We start from the raw sequence: 9,938 nt of genomic DNA on the forward strand, positions 1-9,938 counted from the left end.
CAACGTGGACGCTTTGTCCCGATGGGTGCATGAGGAACTGGAGAGGGACCAGGAGTGGGAGAGCGTTCCTGCCTCTGGGGTGAAGGCCATGTGTCAGTTTGCTATCACTGTGAAGGCTGAGGAAAAGGAGATGTCGTATCGTGCAGTGGACCCACTGGGGTCTACTGACGACATCCTACCCTCAGTTTACTGTGACTTGACTGCTCTGAAGACCAAGTAGCTGCTGGAACTGAGTTCGGGGGAAGTGGCAGCTGCTCAGTGAGATGACATGGGCATTGGCACCGTTCGGTACGTGGTGGAAAGGGGGATACGGCATGGGCGGAGAAGACGAAACACGTTTCGGAGCCTTCGTTACTGAGGGAATGGCCTCGGTTGAAATTGAGGAAACAAAATTTTATACTTGGACATGTCACCCCCGGACTGACCTCAGTGTTGGCAGTTGGTCCTGCCTGAGAAGTATCGGAAGATTGCGTTGAAGTCACTGCTCGATGAGTCTGGACATTTGGGGGTGGAGAAGACCTGTGGATTGTTCAAAGACAGGTTTTACTGGCCTCAAATGAAGTCGGAGGTTGAAGAGTACAGCAAGTCGTGCATTTGCTGCATACGCCGGAAGACACTGCCTGTGCAGGCCGCTCTTTTGTCACGCCTGCAGAGTGCAAGGCCCCTGGACTTGATGTGTATGGATTTTCTGTCAATAGAACCTGATGCCAGCAATACGGCAAATGTCCTAGTCATCACGGACCACTACACTAGATATGCTCAGGCTTTTCCGACCAAGGATGGGAGGGCGACTACGATGGCAAAAGTGTTATGGGAGAAGTATTTCGTGCATTATGGCCTTCCCAGGCGGATATATAGTGATCAGGGATGGGACTTTGAGAGTAAGCTCATCTATGAGTTACTGGGCATGCTGGTAGTTGAGAAATCGAGGACCACTCCCTATTATCCGCAGGGCGGTCCCCAGCCAGAGAGGTTTAATCGGACCTTGCTAGACACGCTCTGGACTCTAGAGATCAGCAAAAAGAGCAGATGGAGCAAACATATTGGGCATCTGGTTCACTGTTACAACTGTACACGCGATGAAGCTACTGGGTATTCACCCTATTATCTGATGTTTGTGCAAGGCGAGGTTGCCCATTGACCTCTGTTTCGGGACTGACGTGGGTGACATACAGCCGAAGCCTTCTCTGAAGTATGTGTCTGATATAAGGAGAGAGCTATAAAGGGCTAATGAGTTGGCTGGGGTGGCCGCCGCCGAGCAGAATCGGGGAACTAAGAGGAGGTATGACCAAAAAGTAAAGTTCTCCCAACTCCTGCCAGGAGACTGAGTCCTCAAAAGGAACTCGGGTTTACCTGGAAAGTGCAAGTTGGCTGACTGCTGGGTGGCCACACCCTATGTGGTGGGAAGTCAGATGCCCAACCTACCGGTTTTCTGGGTGAGGCCAGAGGACAGGAAGGGGCCTGTCAAGATACTCCATCGGAAGCACCCATTGCCCCTGGGCCAAGAGATGCAGGTAGACCAAGAGCCTGAATTGGAGTTTACACCTAGTATGAGGACTCTGCAGAGGAGGGAGAAAAGCCCACCGTGAAAGAGACGGGGCCGGGCCCAGCCCCGGAAAGGGATACTGATTCAGAGGATGAGGATTTGGATGTATGGTCCATGCTGCCGTTCGCTAACTCCCCCGTGATGGAGGAAGAGACTCCAGGCCCTTCTCCCAGTGCGTCAGGGGAGGTGAGAGGGGCAATTGGTGTGCAACAGGGAGTGCAGCCAGACTCTGGAGGAGAGGGAGGGAGGCCCGAACCCGAGGCAGGAGGCTCCGAGTTGCAGAGGGGTTTGAGTGACAGATCGCGGGAGGTTTCACCAGGTAACCCCAAAGTGTTCCCAGTAGTGGCTGAGCCGGAGGAGCTGGAAGAGGGGTACGGAGGTCTCAGCAGATTAGGAACCCCCCGGAGAGGCTGGCTTATGTAGCGCCTGGGGAGCAGGGTCTGATCTCTACTGTTTTGGGGAGTTATGTCACTGCTTTCTGCACATGGATTGGGCTGTGTGTTCTGCAGGAAGGGTTGGCGAATTATCTGAATGTCATGAGGGCATGACTTAATTCGGTGGCGGGAGAATGTAGGGTTCTCAGTATTATTAACTGGTAACCGCTAATTATAAAATGGCTCCTCTGAAGCATAATAATGAAATGGCTTCTTTGCAATGTTAACTATGAGGTAATGTTCTCTGTAGCTGAAATATTTGGGTTATAGTTATAGATAACAGAGGAACTAACCAATGGAACCTATGTTATTCTATCTGTATGTGTGGGAACCTAGGTGATTACGTGGGTTTTTCGGGAGGAGAACCGAAGAGGAAGGATGTGCTGGACGCACTCTGGTCGACCACTGTGGGTGGTCCCAGGCGGCGGGTCGAGGAGGTTGGCAGAGATCAAATGGTGGAACGAAGACTCCATTAATTGAGCTCCAACTGTTGTGCACGAAGTGGTTGAACTCTGATAAGTTTGACGCCTTTTACTTTCCTTTTATATTGTATCTCTATTCGTTACATAGTTCCAGTAAGATTTATAAAGTGTAATCTGTAAACTGTACATTGTGTGCTGTCGCAAACAGGAGGAAATCTGCAGATGCTAGAAATTCAAGCAACACACATCCTAGTTGCTGGTGAACACAGCAGGCCAGGCAGCATCTCTAGGAAGAGGTACAGTTGATGTTTCGGGCCGAGACCCTTCGTCCCGGTGAAGGGTCTCAGCCCAAAACGTCGACTGCACCTCTTCCTAGAGATTGTGTGCTGTCTGATATTTGATGTGTGAGTTTGTACCAGGTGGCATTACACAGCAACTACGCAAATGTGAGACACGGTTTGGCGGGCAGACGGGGTTTCCCTTGGACAAACACGGGCCGATAGCCCTGAGCGTTACACTGAGTTTAAATATATTTGGCTAGGGTGTATGTAAACTTCTGACTTCAACTGTACTTTATTCATCCCAAAGGAAATTACAGTGTCACAGTTGCATTATACATGCACAGAAATACAAACATACAAATATTAAAGGAGAAGTAAGAAAGAATAAAAAGTAAGTTACCTCAAACAGGAGGGGTACATCACTTCCCCGGATATAGGTTGACTCATTGTAGAGCCTACTGACTGATGGCAAGAATGACTTCAGTGCTCTTTGGAGCAGTGCTGTTGTCTTAGTCATTAGTAAACGTGCTGCTTTGTTCAGCCAAGGTGGCATACAGAGGTGAGAAACATTGTTCAGAATTTCCAGGATTTTCCATAGGATCCTTTGTCCTACAACAGCCTTCAGTGTGTCCATAACAGAGCCAGCCTTTCCAATCAGTTTATTGAGCCTGCTGGCACACCCATGTTGATGCCATTGCCTCAGCACATCACCACATAGGAGATTGTACTGGCGACAATAGACTGGTTAGAACATGTGAAGGAGAGGCCTGCAAACTCCAAAGGACCTCTGTCTCCTCAGGAAGTAGAGGCGACTCTAGCCCTTTTGTACACACCTCTGTGTTTGTGCTCTACTCAAGACTGTCATCCAGATGGACCTCCAGGTACTTGTCGGTCCTCACCACATCCACGTCCTCACCATCAATAGTAACAGGCAGCAATGCAGGCTTAGTCTTCCTAAAGCCCATCACCATCTCCTTTGTCTTACTGAAGATGAGCTGCAGATGATTCAGCTTGCACATTTGACGAAGTCCTCCACCAGGGCCCTGTGTTGATCCTCTTGTCCTCCCTATAATCACTCAACTATTGCTGAGTCATCAGAGAATTTCTGCAGATGACATGACTCAGAGTTGTATCTAAAGTCCAAGTATCTAAAGGATCGAAGGGCTCTGTTTCTTGGAGGACACAATTACAAGATCAAATTCAAATAGGGCAATTAATCTTGGAAATGCTGATGGATTGTCCTGTTTCCCCTTTGAAAAGGAAATACCTGAAAAATTTACAAAGTGGACACTCCTCTTTTGTGCATCAGAAATTCTAGTTCTCCCATTTTTACCAGTGCTGGGATGAACTTGCCCTTGAAGGGGTTTGTCTCATGTGGGGATTGGGCATTGTTATAACATTCAAGCTGAGTGCTAAAGTGCTAGAGGAGCTACATGCCGGTCATCTAGAATGAAAGCATTGGCTTGAAGGTTTATCTGGTGACCTGGGATAGATCAGTAGATTGAGCAGCTTACCATGCACTGTTTAGGATGCTAACACATCCAGAAGCTGTCAAGAGCAGTGCCTCTCCATCCCTGTGAATGGTCTGTATTACCCTGGCAGAAGATTTATGTGGATTTTGCTGGCTAGAAACTTCTTGGATGCATCTACAAAGTAACCAGCAGTGTTCCCAATAGCCTCTACTACAGCCTCACACTCCACTGAGGTGTTGAAAAGCCTCTTCTCATGGACTGGTGTTTCAGAACACTTAGTCAGTGGCATTGGACCACAGTTTGTTCCAAAAGAGTTTCAGTCATTCCTGAAAATGAATGGAATAAGACATATTACATCTGCACTGTAACACCCAACTACAGATGGCTTGGAGGAAAGATTTGTCCAGAGTCTAAAGAACACATTGTGAGCAATGTCAGCATTCACACAACACTGTCACTGAATCAGAAGCTTGCCAGTTTCCTCCTTGCATATCACAATGGAGCACACTCCACAACCAACAACTCACCAGCTATGCGGTTTCTGGGTCATCCCTAGAGCTCACACTTGGATCTCCTCAAACTCAGAAGGGGTATGCAGGACAAACAGCTGAGACAAATTGAGGCTCCTCAAACAAGGAGGTTTGATGTTTCAGTGCTGGACAATCAGTCCTTGTGAGGGATTACAGAGGTGATCAAAAGTGGGTACTTGGAACGATTAAGGAGAGAACCGGACCACTCTCCTACACAGAGGAGATTGTGTCTGATGTTATCTGGAGAGAAGAGCAGAGCTGTCAGAACCATTTACTGCAGTCCCAGAGCCAAATCCTACAACCACTACTGTGGAGGCCCCTGAACCAGAGAGAGTTTCATAGCCACAAGTCTCACTTGCCAAGCAGGATGACCACAGCCCCATCAGGAAAGATGTTATCCCACAAGAGTAAGAAATCCTCCTCAGTGATGAAATCATTTGGCCTGAATGGGACAATTTAAAATTTATTATGCTGTGGATGCTGAGTTCATATTGATTCTATATTGAGTTGGAGTTTATAATTAAGCTGGGAGGAGTGTTGTGTATTCAATATTTCAGTAATATTTGAGTAATATTGTAAATATATTGCTTGATTAAACATTCTTTGTTTATATAATTCATTACGGTTATATGTAAGAAGTATGTGAATGGCATATGTCATCATGCCACCACATCATATGTGAGTGCCTCTCTCAAAGAAAAACTAAGTACACAAGGATTCAGGACTCCCATGTTTTTTTTCTTTTAATTAGTTTCTGGAGTTACAAGATATAATAAAATCTATTTTATCCCATCATCTTGGATACCAAGTGATTGAACCTTATTAACCAACCTCCCATGCGGACCTTGTCAAAAGTTTTGTTAAAACCCATGTAGACAACATCCACTGTCCTGCCTTCATCAAACTTTCTTGCTAATATCCTCAAAAAACGCGAAAGTTTGGGTAGACATGATCTACCATGCTCAAAGCCACATAGACTATTCCTAATCAGTCCCTGTCTATCCATATACAATGGATTCCAGATAATTGGCTCATTAGTTAATCAGGGCAGCTGTTTATTTGGGGCAACTTCTTAAAGAGCAAAAAATAGTTGGGATTCCCTTTCTTGATTTGGGACACTACTTCACTGGGGCAAGAGACTTTCTAATGATTGTGAGACATGTGCACTTGTGTTGCCCTTAGACACTACACTGTGCTTAAAGTGAACAGATTTAAATAACATCAGTTCCATGTGGTTGCGTTCAAAAAGCAGTGATTTCTGTCACTTATAATTGGTGAGAAATAAGAAGTAAGACATTTCAGAACTGTTTTGCTCATTGCAGTTTCAAGTATTGAGGCTTGGAGATGCCAGAAATGGCCAGGAGTGGAAACAAAATTATTTCACTACTTCAGCAAGTTAGGAACTATAAAGAATTTGAAGGTATCAACAATCATCTTGATGTTACAATGAAAATGAAGATTTGTAGGATATAGTTGTTCATAGCATTATATGAAGGCAGTCCATTGTCTACACTATGTGTCTGTGCTGATTTTGTTCAGTTACAGTCAATCTAAAGAACACGCCAGCGTGCACTGGATGAATTTCTCTGTCAATAGCTGTTAGAAACTGACACATTATTTTCTAGTATAGTTGTGGTCTAAGTGGTCTAAGTTGTTCTGTATTTCATTTAAATACATAATTTCTTACTCACTGAAATGGTAGTTTGTCTTTTTTAAATCTTTTTAACTACTTCCATGAAACTTCAGCTAACTGGGGCATCTATTTAATTGAGCCAAAATGTAGTGGTCCCAATGTGTCCCAGTTAACTGGAATTCACTGTACTTATCTATCTGACTCTTTAGAATACCTTCCAATAACTTACCCACTGGTAATGTCAGGCTCACCGGCCTAAAATTTCCTAGCTTATTCATAAAACATTTCTAAAACAATGGAACAAAATTATCTATGCATCCTCCAATACCCCAGCACCTTACCTGTGGCTAAGGATATTTTAAGTACCTCTGTTAGGGCCCCTACAATATCTGCACTAGCCTCCACAGGGTTTGAGGGAACACCTTGTCAGGCCCTGGGAACTTATGCACCCTAATTTGCTACAAGCCAGCAAACATTTCCTCCTCTGTACACAGTCCGTGACCTCACTGCTTTGTCTCACTTCTGTTGACTCTGTGTCCAACTCCTGAGTAAATACAGATAATAATCCATTAAAGATCTCCCACATTTCTTTTGGCTCACTCTGATCTTGCAAAGGACCCTTTTTGTCCCTTGCTATCTTTTTGCTCTTAATATATCTGTAGAAGCCCTTGGGATTCTCCTTCGCCATCTCTCCTGGAACAACCTAATGTGTTCTTTTAGCCCTCCTGATTCCCTTCTTAAGTGTTCTCTTGTTGCAATATTCAAAGATCCAAACACTTATTATCAAAGTATGTATGCAATATACAACCCTGAGGTTCATCTTCCACAGATAGCCAGGAAACAAAGAAACAGCATGGAACCCTTTCGAAGAAAACATCAACACCCAATGCACAAAAAGAGCATTTCATGCAAACAGAAAAAACAAACGAATAACACACAGAATAATGAACATCAAACCAGAGGGTCATTGAAACAGTGTAGGAATATTCAGTTTAGTTTAGTTTAGTTCAGTTCTATTCAGTTCAATTTAGCGCTGTGTCGTTTATTGACTGCAGACCGCAGAGCCAGTCCACCCCAATCAAAATCATGCAAAGTAGCAATGAAAAAAGGAGTAACCAGAAGCCTGAAACAGATATAACATGGACTGTAGTCCTCCAAAAATGAGTCCAATCCACAAACTGTGCTGATCAAACCTTGACAAAGACCCAGGCTTGTATGTAGTATATACCTTCCTCCAGAGCAGCGAATGAGAGGGAAAGGGAGAGTGGTCAAATACAGGCAGATGGAAATTCAAAGATCAGATTGCTCTGAACACCCACTCACCTTCTGCTCTTGTCCTCACTGATTTCAATCTTGCTCAACACATTAATTGGCAAGTTGGTCGAGAATTGGAGCCGGCCATGGGCTCATGCCCCGCCATTAGGCACACTACATTCTCAATATCACTCTCAGCTATGCCAAAGTCCCTTGAAATATGCCCTGGACTTGATTTATATTATAACTTTGTCCCCAGATGTAAAACGGGTGATTATGAGTTGAGAAACTTGTTTACATTTTTCCCAGTTTCTTATGTTTTTAGGGTACAATCAGTGGAGAGACGAATTAAGCCATATACTCTACCCAGTTAGGAATGATGACGGAGATTTTCTTTCCATGGAAATCTTCATACACGATTGTTATAGTTTTAGCAACACACAGTGCAATTTCATAATGCCTGGAATCTTTAATGCTCTGCCAGTGGCAAAGAGCCAACGATTGGTAATGTAAGCTGCTACCCCCAGCTGCTTCTATTCTTCGATAGGTTTTACAGATTCTGCCAACTAACAACAGCCAAGAATGTGATAGCTGCCCTGCTGATCATCCCAGCCTTTGGTCAAGAGTTTGCTGCAGTTTTGCACTCACACAACCATTATAAAGAAACTACTGTTGCTTTAGTCAACAGCATGAATAGATGTGCATCAGAAAATAGCTTCAAACAGAAATGGTTCTGCAAATTAAGAACCACACAGAAGAATGTATGAGATATAGTTTAATGTACTTCCAAAATGGTAAGGACTTTGAGCTTGATGTCAGGAATTTTTTATAAAGTGAGTGATTCTGTTGTCATGATTTTATTTCCTACCTTTTTGGTATTATATGATAAGTAATGTGCAGGGAGTCAGAGTTAAATAACTAAGCTCTGCTGACACTGTAGCCATTCTCTTATCTATCCCAGATGAAAGCTTTCACCAACCTTTCAATAAAACCTTTGGATAAACAACTAACCTCAGCCAGGTGCTGACTCGCATTGCTGAGGGTTGGTCCTCTTCACTGTTTGTTCCTTGCAGCAGCTGTACAGGATTTGTTTAAATTAACTATTATGTATTGATTTGAGGAAAGATGGCTTTCAGGTCTTGGCAGCCCACTGAATAGACTAGCAGGCATCAGATGGAGCTGACCTTCCTTTTGTTTATTAAGTTTCCTAAAATAAAGAATAATTCTTTGCTTAACTTAATAGAGGAAGTTTTATGTCAGCACTAATTTAAGGTTTAATAAACTGTTGAATGTTGCTTTGCTAAATTGCTGCTCTGTCCATTTGGGGAATAAAGTGCTTGTACTCGCTCTAGTTCAAGTTGTTGCTCTTCCTTTTGACGCCATGGTGATGCATTTGTGTGGTGGGTGGGTGGTGTTGGTCGGGGGGAGGTTCTTGCAAACTATCCAGTGGTGATAGTGAAGGAGAGGCTCCTACAATGCATTTTGGCGGTTCTATCAGCAATTTATTATATAAGGGAGAGCTATCTATAACATATTCTATAATGAAGGAGTATCTGCAACTTAGTCTCTGAGGGCCAATTTCCATAAATAATTGCATGGATTGATGTATTCAACCATCTGTCCATGCCATCCTCTCACAGCTACTATCAGGCAGCAAATGCTCAGGCATTTCAAGGTAAAAGAGGAGGTAGCGTTGGGCCTCTTAAAGAGTATTAAGGTGGATAAGTTCCAAGGGCCTGATGGAATATAAACACCAGGTTATTGAGAGCAGCAAGAGATGAGATGTCCGGGGCCTTGACCAATATTTTCATATCCTCTCTAGCCACAGGAGAGGTCCCAGAGGACTGGCAAGTAGCTAATGTTATTCAAGAAGAGAACCAGGGATAATCCTGGAAACTATAGACTGGTGAGTTTAAATTCAGGAGTAGGGAAGTTACTGGAGAGAATTCTTAGAGATATGATTTATGAGCATTTGGAAAACCATGACCTAATTAAGGAGAACCACATGTATTTGTGTGGGAAAAGCCATTTCTCACTAACTTGATTGTTTCTTTTTGGCAATGTGATGAGGGTGATTGATGAAGGTGGGGCTGTGTATGTTGTCTACATGGATTTCGGTAAGTAGTTTGACAAGGTCCCTCAGAAGATTTAGACGAATGGGACTCATGGTGAATTGATTGTTTGGATTTAGAACTGGTTTGCGCATAGAAGACAGAGTGTAGTGGTTGAAGAGACTTATTCCAGTTGGAGAATTGTAATTAGTGGTGATCCACAGGGATCTGTGCTGGGACCTCTGCTGTTTGTGTTGTATATAATTGACACGGTATTGGGGGTAAGGTATTGGTGTGGGTGGAGAATTGGTTAGC

This window comes from Mobula hypostoma, chromosome 17, assembly GCF_963921235.1.
Source record: "Mobula hypostoma chromosome 17, sMobHyp1.1, whole genome shotgun sequence".
Classification (NCBI taxonomy): Eukaryota; Metazoa; Chordata; class Chondrichthyes; order Myliobatiformes; family Myliobatidae; genus Mobula; species Mobula hypostoma.